Below are 13,120 nucleotides of genomic sequence, written 5' to 3'. Positions count from 1 at the left end.
GCCTCTTGTCCTATTGCTGGGCACCACCAGGAAGAGCCTGGTCCATCCTTCTGACACCCTCCCTTCAGATACCGACAGACATTGATGAGATCCCATCTCAGTCACCTCTTCTGGAGGCTGAACAGGCCCAGCTCCCTCAGCATAAGAGAGATGCTCTGTGGTAATGACCTATCCTTTGAACAGAGAGAGACACAGTTCTCTCCCAGGATTTTCCTGAGAAGATGTGAGAAGCTGAGAGAAAGTTCAGAGAAAACCATTCTTATCTCCACTTGCTGCACCTGTTGTTGTGCACACTTGGAATGTGTTATGAAGATTGTTTACCAAAGGATGACTCCTTAATTGGACTCTGGTGATGGTGTTTTGATTGAATTACCAATTAGGCTAAAGCTGTATTGGCAAGGGTGATGGGCTTTTTATATAGTAGAATGTAGTAGTATAGTAAAGTGTAGTAAGAATAAAGCAATTGATCAGCCTTCTGCAATCATGGAGTCAATGCTCATTATTACCATGTTGGGGATGCCCTGCTACAATAATGTTCCAGTCCCTTAATCATCTTTGTAGCCCTCCATGGGACCCACTCCAGGTGCTCCACATCTCTCTTGTCCTGAGGAGCCCAGAACTGGGCACAGCACTCCAGAAGTGCCTCACCAGGGCTGAGCAGAAGGACAGGATCACTTCCTGTGACCTGCTGGCAATGCTCTTCCCAGTGGACCCCAGGATACCTTTGGCCCTCTTGGCCACAAGGACACACCGCTGGTTCATGAGCAGTTTGTTGGCCACCAGGACCCCCAGGTCCTTTCCATGGAGCTGCTTCCCAGCAGATCAGACCCCAGCCTGTGCTGGTGCATGTTGTTGCTCTTCTCCAGGTAAAGGACAGTGCACTTGCCTTTGCTGAATTTCACAGTTCTCTCCTACACATCACGGTCCTTCTGAAGTGCTGCACAGCCCTCTGGGGTACCAGCCACTCCTCATAGATTTGCAATGTCAGCAAAATTGCTGAGGTGGCATCTGCACCTTCATCCAAGTAATTGATAAATGTGTTCCACAATATTGGGCCCAGTATTGAACATCACTAGTGTGAGGCCTCCAACTACACCCTGTGCCACTATGACCCTCCAGTAAAAGGCTACTGAAAAAACATCACTTTGTTGTTCAGCAGTACTCTTGCAAATACTGCTCCAGTAACACACAGGGACATGGTGGAAAGTGCATCTAAAACAATGGGCTTCTCCCAGACAAAATGTAAATACAGGTAAGACTCAGAGGAAAACAATTTATTTTATTTCAAGCAGACTTGTCTCACTTATGAGACAAAATACAGCTCACCCAAGTTTACTCATCTTACAGGGTACCCAAACTAGTCATTTACAGGCATGTGGGACATAAATATTCTTTAGTATCTAAAGTGGGGTGCACTACTTTGCTTTTGCAGTTATAAAGCTATATATATTGAACTGTCTAGTGTCTGGTCCCTGTGAACCACTGAGTGAAAAAACTAAAACATGTACATGAGTGCAACTGTATGTGCAAAAGTCCCATAGAATATTGAGTAACTCCTTGCTGTTAGCCCTCAAGCTAACATTTTCCTCAAATACATGGCCCAAAATGTCCAAAGCCATTACAAATGGGTAAAAGAATCACTGGCACCAAATGCCCACTCCAGCCAAAATGTTGGTGGTTCCATTAAAACACTTATCCTGAGCATTCTCCATTTGGCACCTTACATATGAAGAAATCATTTTACTGTCTAGAATTATATGAACACGTAGCATTATTTTGGAGAGAAAGCACCTAAAGTAGCAGGTATCTCCAGGAGGACAGCTTCAGAATATTCACACGGGAGTTTTCATTTAGACAGCACTTAGGATATTTGGCAAAGGATTCTAAGCAGTATTTTCATTAGTGTTGTTGGCCTCAGCTGCTCAAAATTACTGATCTTGTCTTTAAGGTATTTCCATGAAGGCACACACTGAGTTGCAAATTTTGCCCATGCTTCCAGCTGGTAGAATGCAAACTATCTGGTCTGGAAGCCAGTCAGCCATGGTGAAGTTAATAAAAGGTCTGCCAGCTAGAAGAATCATCTGAGATAGGTGATGACTATGTTCACTCAGGATAGACAAGAATCCTAGTACTGCTGGATATGGAAACTGAAAAATTCTCATAATTTCAGTCACCTTAAAAAAAAATATTATGGATACAGGATAAAAATTGCAGGAAAGAGCTATGAGCAGTAGTATGCCTTTGTTTTTTCCCATTTGCTTCAGCAAGAAGGAGGAGCAAGCCCACAGAGTTATTAACAAATTGGAGAACTCAGAACTAGAAAAAGGCAATAAAAATTATGGAAATGGAAGGAACAGCTTATGAGAAAATATTAAAAATTAAGCTCATAGAATTCAAATACAAGCTGAAAGAAAAGCAGAAACCTCAAGGATGGTGGAAGGTCCAAAACTGCAAAAAAATAGAAGTTAAAGGTAACAAAAAGAGATATCTCACACATATATGAGAAGTCAGAGTAAATTAAAATTGTCATAGCTGACTTTCAGAAGTGGGGAAATTGCAAGAAGGCATTGAAAATTGTGATAGTGCTCTTAGGAGAGTAGTGTAAGGAGGAAGAACTGGACCAAAGGAAGCACTGGAAATTACACTACAAGGAACAACTCTAAAATGGCAGGGAAAAGATTCAAACAATTTAATAGGTATTTTCAGCTTCTAGTTTTCATGACTCCTAGCTATTATTAGTTGTTATCCCTATTTAAGTGATAGCTGCTAATGTAAACACTTTTGACTAAACCAGAATCCATAAAAGGTACTAGAAATCTTAAATGGAGAAAAAAATGAGATAAAGAAAACCTCTTATACAAAGTATAGAGTTTTTCCCGCTTAAAAGTGAGTACATAAACTTAGCAGAAAGTAGTTTTCTTTATTATTTTACAAAAGTATCAAGCTCAAGGCTTTCATGGTTCTTGAAAAGACTACAATCTTGAATCTACTTCTTGATAAGACAACCATCAATCCAAGGCATGTGTTACATACAGGGGGGACTGTTTTACAGGCAAGTAAAAAACAAATCTTTTCAGATTGCATGCTTTGCTTTTCCCTGCGATGACTTTAGCTTAGAAATATGCTTAAATTCTTTGCTGAATTTCGACATAAAATTGCTACTAATACTTTAGTGGAGGATAACTATATAATATTAAGAAATCCTGCTGCCTACTCACATGCATTTAATTTATTTGCATTACCGCAGTGGTTTATAGCTTAATCAAAGACCTGATGGACACACAGGCAAAAAATTCTGATCTGCAGTTCTAAAACACCTTAAAAAAAGATGACCAACTGAATAAAAGACAGCTAAAGAAGGGTTTGTGACAAAATTCATAGGTGTAACATTCAGATTATAACCTATTTCCTTGTTTCTATTACACGTTCCACAGTTGTAACAAGTTTTTTTCTGTGACAGGACTCAGGAGAACAGACCTCCTGCAGTAAGTGCACCTTTTAAGGGGACGTGAAAAAATTAAGGGAGAAGCAGCTGACTAGAAAAGGATGGGGCATAAAAGAGGCATCATAGCAAAAAGGTTGCAAAGGAACTTAGAGAGCAGGAAAATACCAATGCATAGTTTCTAAAAACTTTAGTTGAAAGCAGAATTCACTTTAAGGTTAAGACATACACATGTAGGTGGTGATGTCCCATTATAGTCAGTGAAACTCTAGTCAAGGAGTCCACACTGCCTGATAGATATTACCGTGGTCAGATGGAATATGTCTACTTCAGAGAGAGATGAGTAGCTCCCAGCCTCCATTGCGTGTTTCTCCAATCTCATTTTTCTTTAAGAGGAACAAAGATGAGAAATACCCATCAAGGACATTTAAATTAGAAAAAAAAAATCCAGCTACAGAGCCAAAGAACTACATGTAGATGTTTTAATCTCACCATGAATATTACATTTTCAAGCAAATTAACTTCTCTAAACAAGCATGTACTGCTTACACACCCCAGCTTCCCTGTAGGTCTTCCTGGAAACTTCCACCAGCCCTGTGCAATTTTCTGACAAAGATGCGATTTTTAGACTGAATTAGGGTACAGCCCCTAACACAGTTCCTAATTATGTCTTACTACAAATTTTTGTTATTTCTTAACAGGAGATTAAAAAAAAGACAACTACCCAAAAGCTGAGAAGTTTTGCCATGTTTTGCATTTTTCTTTTGCTTTCTTTCTTCATTGCCTATTTGAAATACCAAGAGTTTTCTGCTTTCAGTAGAAAAGAATTCCTATTGCCAGGCATATTTTCATTAAAAAATTGCTAAGTTCATACACTGCTTTTCTTTTAAAATATTTACTGTTTAATTACTATGCTTAGGTGAATCTCAAAACTATTTAATTTTACAAAAAATATCCAGGGAAAAATATTCAGGAAACTTCAGTCATAACACAGTATAACTCCATAACTCCATTTATAAGCATAAGAACTACCTGATGCACATAAATAAACACTTTAATACACAATGAAACCAACCTAACACAGGACACAGACCGCTCATTACTCTGGCATATTCTTATGTTGTATGAACATTCTAAGTCAAAGTCTGCCTTGACACCACTGTGCTCAACAGTTCAATTGGTATTCTTGCATAAACCTGATCAATTTCTATTTGAACCCATGCATTTTTTTCCCTAACATATGCTTTAAATAGCAAAGAATGGGGCAATAATTGTATAGTAAAATACACTTACTATGTATTTCACAATGTCCTTTTGCTCCTTTTATAATTGATGACTGCTAATTTCATTGGGAATCTTCCCCTTCCTATATTGCTTGGCCAGTCAGCTCATTCTTCTCACCCTTCAAGCTTTCATGGATCATCACTCCCATATCCGTTCTCCATTATTAACTCAATGCCAAGCAAAGTAGTTCTGTGAAAGCTTGCACACAGAAGCTACTGCTCACCTCTGAACGTCTTCCCTTCTTAACCTCTCTGCATTCAACTGCAACCATATTCTTTCTAAAAAGAAGATACACTAGAAGAAATGGTGCTCTTCCTTATATGGCAACTTATTAAAAATGTTTAAAATAAAAATATTTGTCCAGGGACTAAGGGTATCCCCCTAAGCCTTGAATGTCAGAGAGCAAGACTCTGAATCCCAGGCCTCTAAACAGGGGTGCTGGTGAGTTTTAAGGACCCCAGCAGAAAAACAGGTGTTTTAAAACAGGTGGTCTGCCTCATTTACATGGGCACCAAAAGCTCTTTAAATTCAAGACTCATGAAGCCATATCTGGAAACTGCCAACAGAACCATGAAAACAGATGATTCTGGGACACTCCAAAGTTACCTGTTGCTGATTCCAAAATTAGTAACCAACACAAACTTTAACTACATCATTTAGTTGCAGTTAAGAAGTTATGCACACATATTTGAAAAAAAAAAAAAAAAAGAAACCACAAACCTGAAATATGTTTGTAACTCCTCAAGAAGCATTATGAAGAGGGTGAAATAGAAAGCAGGATGCAAGTGGCATCAGTGACAATCTGTCACTTGATACACCTTTTAATCCACATCTTTACCAGTCCCATTCCCAGCAACATCCTTTTCTCTTCCTTTACCCTCCCCTCAAATGAAGATGAATGCAAGTTCCTGCACCTGAAAAGAAAAAAAACCAACCAAATAACTCCATGCATCCGTACAGACTGAGAGCTGACAGGAGTTTTGCAGAAAAGTACTTGGGATTTTGGTGGACAGAAAGTTGAGCAGGAGTCTGTGGCATACCCTTGAGGCAATGAGGGTTGTTTGCACACTGGGTTGTACTAGATAGAATGTAACCAGCTGGTTTATGGAAATTATTATTCACTTCTAAAGCGAACATCCGAGACTATCACTGGAGCATTCCACTCTGTAAGAAATGCATAAATAAACTGGAGCAACTCTAGAGGAGGGCCACCAATTTACAGAGCTTGAGCATATGACATATGGGCAGAGACTAAGAAAAGTGGTTTGTATGTTTGGCTTGAAAGAAAAGGCAAATTTCAGCTGCTGTCTTCAACATTATGACAGGTGGTTATGTAGAAGACTGAACCAAATTCTTCTCAGAGGTGCAAAAATAGCACAAAGGCAATGGTCACAAATTTCCACAATGGAAGTTCCTAAGGAAAACACTCCTCATCTTGGGATCAGTCAAGTCCTCAAAAGGTTCACAAATAGGCAGTGGGATTTTCATCTTTGGAGATACTCAAAACTTGATTATGCAAGTCCTGAGCATGTTGTTCTAATTGTGATGCTAGAAAAACTTTGAGCTGGGGGTGATAACCTCCAAAGATCCCTTCCAACCTAAACTGTTTGGTAATTCTGATCACATATTTAAAGTTCGAGGACTTTTTCAAAGTTAAAGTTCAATTTCCAGCTAGAAAATCTTCAAGTTAAGCTTTAGAAAGATGTTCAACCATTTTACCTACAATGTACTTGCTAGATTACAGACCAGTACTAATAATATATATGATATGAAAAAAAGACAGCTTTAACTGTACATTCCCAAACTAAGCATATTGAGTATAGTCAGAAAAAAAGACAGCATGGGTCTGCTGTAACCTGACCAAGGTTTTATATATATATATATATATATATATATATATATATATATATATATATATATATATATAATGTGAATTTCCATGTTTGTACTCAGAATACCTCAAATAATAATGTGTTAACAAAAAATGAATTATCCCAAGAACATACTGCTTATGAAATTTATAAACCATGACATTATTAATTGCTATTATTCATTGACATTATTAAAAGTAATTTAAATTACTTAAAAGTAATTTTTGTAGTCAAGATTGGTGGGCAACATAGATCTGCAAAGCAAAGCATATTTTCTGAAATGAATCAAGGACAAAATCTGTGAATTTTAAAGGAAAAAAATCTGCAGGATCTAAAGTAAAAGAGAAACTTAAAAGGAAGTAAGAAGATAAACACAAGACAAATTAATCATATTTTTTAAGAACTAATGAACATTGTGCTGTGGGGCAGGGATAAAGATTCTCATACAAACATGCAATCCAAATGTATATGCTTTTAGGTAAAGGGAGAATGATTTTCAAGCTTGTTCTGTGGTTGAAATGGCAGTATGTGAAAAACAGAAGAAAACAATAGAGGGTATCACACTTGTATAAGGCATTATTAATTCTGCCAGATGAACTCCCTCTTCACTGTGTTAGAGTGATTTATTCTTTGCTGACTAACTTACACAAACAAGTACAAGAGGGAAGAAAATAGCTGTTTGGTCCAAACACTGAAAATAAATCTTTTAGCTACATATATGCAAAACACAAATTCAACTTAAGCCTAAATATGAGTAATGGTGGCATCAAGGAACTCTGTTTTATCCCTCAAATTAAATAGAGTCAGAGTGTAATGGCAGAAAGATACAAGTCCCTAAATATTCATACACTAATTCTTGATTTAATTTAATATTTTCTATAAGCAATAAAATACAAGGGAAAGCCAAGTTTGATGTTATTTTTCCCTATGTACAGGAAGTTCCAGTTCCTGAAGGAATAGCTGCTTTTCTCTCATCTAAACCTAATTTACCATTATTTTCCAAACTGCCTTAGAAAGAGACTAAATAAATTCTACTATGACACCTATATAGGTGACCATTAGGTAATTCATTCAAAAACCAAGACTGAAAAAAGCAGTATGGTTCCAACAAAATGAACAGTAAATGCGCACTGCAAAGGATCAGACTGTATGTTATCTTTATATCTTCTGAAAAGTATGAATGATAATTTAAGAAAGATTGACAGCACCATAAGAATTGGTGCTCTAATTGTGTTGCAGGATTTATCAGATCAAAAACTTTTTACAGATAAAAAAGTGTTACTTCTCACAGAAATTAAGTTACTCGTGTAGCTTGCCATTTATACAGGTAGAGCCTGAGAATCCTGGTAATCAATCACAGTTGGGTACATAATAGCCTGGGATTATGAAATGCATAGATAATTCACATGTATAACTATTCAGAAAATTAATAAACCTGTACTGTCAAAGAGAGGAGACTGTCATGGATATCAGTGAGACTGCACCTGTTGGAGAAATTCTGAGATGGAAAAAGATGGATTTTTAAATGTACCACACAGATTTAAAAAAAAAGCCACAAACAAAAAACAAACAAAAAACCCAAAAAAACACAAAACCCCCAAAAAACAAACACAAAACCCACAAAAAACCCCTGAAGTTGTCTTGCAATGTACATATAGGGCATTACATTCACAAAGCTCAAAGGCCTGATTTGATCCATCATAATTTTTAATGTAAAATATTAGCATAAACATCTACATGCTAGTGGGAGAACAGTCACTACCTAAAATAAGATTGATACTTTAAAACAGTAGCAAGTAGATTGTTTAGGCAGAAGTTATTTGGGAACATGAACTATATTTTTATTTAGAGAAATTAAAATGAGCCAGAGTCTTGTGAGAAGAATTTTCTCCATTTTAATGAAGAGGCCTTAAGGATTTAGGAAATATTCTCCTTTTAATTATGTTTTAATTGGTTAAGAAAAACATTCTAACTTATAAAAGTTATATTAATTGAACTTTAAATTGGTGCAGGTTTTAGAGAAGGCCCATTATTAAAGAGCAAGTAGATTAAAAGGGAAAGCACTTGATCAAAACTGATCATGCCACCACAGGCATATGAGTTACCAGCCATCAGTGGTATTACAGTAATTTGCCATGTGCTCTCCTCCAACTGTATCTAATTAGCATTTTATTTCAGTATTCACAGTAAGTTATTATGACATAGCTTAAGTGAAGTGAATACTTTTCACACTGCAACAGCAAACTATAAATACACACAGTAGATTATGGCTCAGCTGAGGTCCTAAGCTCGTTGCACTATGGTAATCTCACCATTTTCAGCATGTCCAACATTAACATGCCTCAGCATGTCCTTTTTTTCATTTCTTCCTCCTCCTTCCTTAGACAGAATTTCAGGATTGGGAAGAAGAAAGAGGAGAGAAATCACAGACTGGCCATATGACCAGGATTTCCAGACACCCTGGTTAGTGGGATCTGGACAAGCCTCGTGGAGCTGATCTGTGCAATTGCTAACCATCTGTGTAGTGTGCGCGTGCTACATCAGATTTGCACATATGTAGCAAGTTCAGTGCATGGCACACAGCCCATATTTCCCTCTGAGATTCCCTGGATGTGTGCCCATCCCTTAATTCTGTACACCTCAAACAGCTCACTCCATTCTCCTTTCTAGTGGCATACAAAAAGTTAGGAAAGTTGTCTGATAAAGTAAAAAAGGTTTTAAGAGAACTGCAGCCATCAAACACATTTTTAAACTTCATCAACAGCACTGTCAACAACATTAGCAGCAAATTATTTATTGCAAACAGCATCAACCTATTGTGTATATATATACATACAACAGCTTGAGAACAAATACCAAACACACTTCATCACAAGCGAGCATTTACATAACCTGGCTCAGGTTCTCAGTGTTATGTCACTAATGTGCCTCTTTCTGTAGCCCCTTGAGTGCCTTTGGCTTTGCAGAGTACATCCTGCTAAACAGCACTTGTATGGCCCTAGGACATGTGCAGTCTGGCCTCCTGCAGCCACTGCTCAATTTAGCAGGCTGGAGTCAAGCTAAGGAACAGAGCCCTCAGCATGGTCGGCAGAGGGGGCAGGCACAAGCACAAAGAATTTATCATGCAAGCCAACTCTAAATCGTACAAATTCTGTCAAGCAAATATCTATAACATATTCTGTCACTGAGACTGTCAAAATGTGCTAAATCCTCAGTTTAAGTGAAAATAGGGCAGATATTCTAAATAACAGCGATTATGGCAATATGCACTAACAGAAGATATTGTCTTATCCTACAAGGATTTTAAAAATTCCATGCCACAAAAAGGCTCAGAACACATACTTTCTGCCTTGTACTCTTTCCTCCATTCACCAAACTTCATTTTTCTGCACGTTAGAAAGTCTCTCATTTTCTGCCCAGGAGTAAAAGCTGCACCTGTCCTGCTCTTGGCTGGACTGTCAGCGCAGCACTAAGTTTATCAGCTTTGGGAAAAAGATTTGTTACTTAACTTGTACCCTAAGGCTCTGCAAGTGATCTGTAGCAAGTAATTGTCATTTCTTCTTCTGCTGCTGCTGCTTCTGAAGTATTTTCACTATTTGCAATTTCCATCAATTTCTTAATTTATGTATTTTCTGTAATTAACTCAAGTATCCATTACAGCTATATAATTATATATTAAACAAAACCCACATTAATTTGATCATGATTTTCCTCAACCAGAAAAATATTTAAGTGTTTTTGGAAAAGCTGAAGCAATTAAACTTATTTCACAATGCACGGTTCCCCACTTCAAAGCAATTTAGGTCAAAATAATAAATAATAGTTTACACCATTTTGCAATGGAACCACAATGGTTAGTTTCAGTAACTTGTTAAAAAGATAGGGAAAAAAAACTCTAAAAGATTTTAAGATGGCAAATTCTCCAGTGAAAGGTAACCAAAATTTTTCTAGAATCTGGGTTTGACCTACCTATAAATTCAAAGTCAAGAGATCAGGTTATAATCCTCTCTCTGAAACTAACTTTTTATGCCTATAAATAAGGAATTTATTTTCAAGCTCTGCTTTACTACTATCTGAAAAATGGCATATAAAAATTCTTTACTAGTATCATTTACAGAGATTAATTAGCAAATATTAATAGTGGCAGAGGTGCTAATAAAATGGCACCACCTTTTTTGTGATCACAGCTGTTCTCAACTTGCTGCTATATTGGCATTGTAAAAGGAAAACCATGGTATTGGCCTTGAATTTTGAGAGTATACAGAAATGAATTAACATCCAAACTGGATTTCTGAACTCCATCCATTTTTTAAAAATCTCTAAGGAGAAAAGTAATCAGTTATTGCCAATTCAAAATAGGGCCTGTTTCCTCTGAAGCTGCTAAAACCTGGAGTATCACCAGGTCAGAAGTTTTTAAGAAGCTGAAGATGCAGATGAACAAAAGCAGAAGCAGCTTAACACCACAAATACCATTTAGAGTGTACTGTGGAAGTATAGCAAAATCAGATGTGTTTGTTCAGCAAGAATAAGGTCAAGCAAACACACAATTACATGAACATCTTGTATAATGTCCTTATGGTTAAACCCTCTTCTTTTTATTCCTTAAATATGCTGGTTACTATTCCCACACCTGTCCGTAGGGACAGGCTCAGGTGTACTCTCTCCAAGACGGGCACAGCGTGTGGGTTAAAAGAAAAGCATGGATATGGATATTGCTGAGCATGGGGAGAAAGGAAAGTGAATGAAAGTTGATCTGATATAAGGCAAGCATGAGATGAAAGGACATCCAGCACATGGAGAGGGGATGGATACGTGAGCATACGAAACAAAAAAGTGTTCTGTGCATTAAAATGGAGAGTATGGTAAAATTAACACTTCCCTACTCACATGTATTGGAAAGATTATTTTCGTCAAAATGAATTACTATTGTCAATATGTTATAGGATGTAGTTTTTCTTCAACAAAACTCGAATAATTCAAAAAGGGCTCTTGTGAAGCAACTGAAAAACTGATAAAATAGCTGAACTCAGTGGAAACTCAATCAGAAGGTGCACTAACAAGTTAGAAAACAAAAAACTTCTCATGTTCTTTATCACTTCATCTTTAGCAAAGGCCATCTGTACAAGAGCTCTCATCTCTCTGTTAAAAAGAAAGACAATGATTATACAATGATTAGAAGCAATCATACCAGCAGAAATCCCACAATAAATCAGGATGATGATTCAGCATTTTCTCAGCTCACTTGAATGGGTAGGAATTAATTTTCAAAAGCACTGGAAAGATTAGCATAGCTCTACATTTTATTCAACTGCTTTTTGTTTTCTAGATATACTGCCTTTATTTATCCACTGTTCACAGGCAGGACACTATTTTTTTTTACAAATAACAATGAACACTTCAGTGCTCAGACTCTCTGAAGGAAAACTAAAAGCCTATGGTTTAATGTGAAGCAAGAATTGACCTTTAAGTCCTGTTGTGTTCTATTTTCATATAAATTGATCAGAATTTACGGAGAAATTAATAATTTTTCATTTTACTGTCCTGTCCAAAGCCTGTGTATCATACACAAATATACAAAAAAACCCCATGAAAATAAAAAAAGCAACAAAATAAAATATTTGCAAAAGGTACAAGGGAATTCACAGATCCAATTGAGCTTCTTTACTGTTTTTAAAATGCATGTATTCTGGAAATAAAGACTTTCATAACCTCATATGAAGTAAGTATCTCTACCTGCAGTTCTCCACAACTCAGTGGCAACTTCACGTAGGTTTCAAGACAAAAACAAATCAACAATATACATTTAGAAAAAACAACTATGATAAACTGAAACAACTCCTCTACCAGTGTTCATTTTAAAGATATTTCTAGAACAGAAAGTATCGTGCATAGACTCCAGATTCTCTCTTTTAGTTATTTCCAAGTGCCATTTAATGTTAACATTATAAAATGTATAAGGAGGTTGAAAGCAGATGAATTGTTCACCTTTTTCAACTCTAAGCTATTTTCTGCTTTGGTATAAAACTTCAGAATTCTACCTCTGGTTGGACTTAAAAAAGTACAAACTATGCAAGCAAATATTTGCTAGTTCTCTCAGTTTTGGAGAATGAAGAGCATTCTTTTTAAATAATTTCCATTGGTTTTTTGAAATAATTTTTGAATAATTTCCAGTGATTTTTTACACAAACAATTTTTGCAAAACAGTACAGGAACAAAATTAAAGCTTTTTCAATTAAGCTGACATTGTCATTCTAGGGGTGGGGTGAGAGCAAGAATTTTCTATTTAGACATTTCAATTTTTTTTCATTGAAATAAAAAAACCCAGAGCCTGTATTTCTTGTTAACAGTAGATTATGTTATATATCTTGCGTGTAGGTGATCAAGCAGGTGGGAACACATGAATCAAGCTTGTTAATATTAGTTACACACAGCTCTTAGTTTCACCAGTGCACTATTTACAGAATAAAAGATGTGCATTCTCCATCAGCTTCTGCATAGCCATATCTGAGCCAACCCCACTGCA

This window comes from Melospiza georgiana, chromosome 3, assembly GCF_028018845.1.
Source record: "Melospiza georgiana isolate bMelGeo1 chromosome 3, bMelGeo1.pri, whole genome shotgun sequence".
NCBI lineage: Eukaryota > Metazoa > Chordata > Aves > Passeriformes > Passerellidae > Melospiza > Melospiza georgiana.
The sequence above is the reverse complement of the archived record's forward strand: the minus strand, read 5'-3'. Positions refer to the sequence as shown.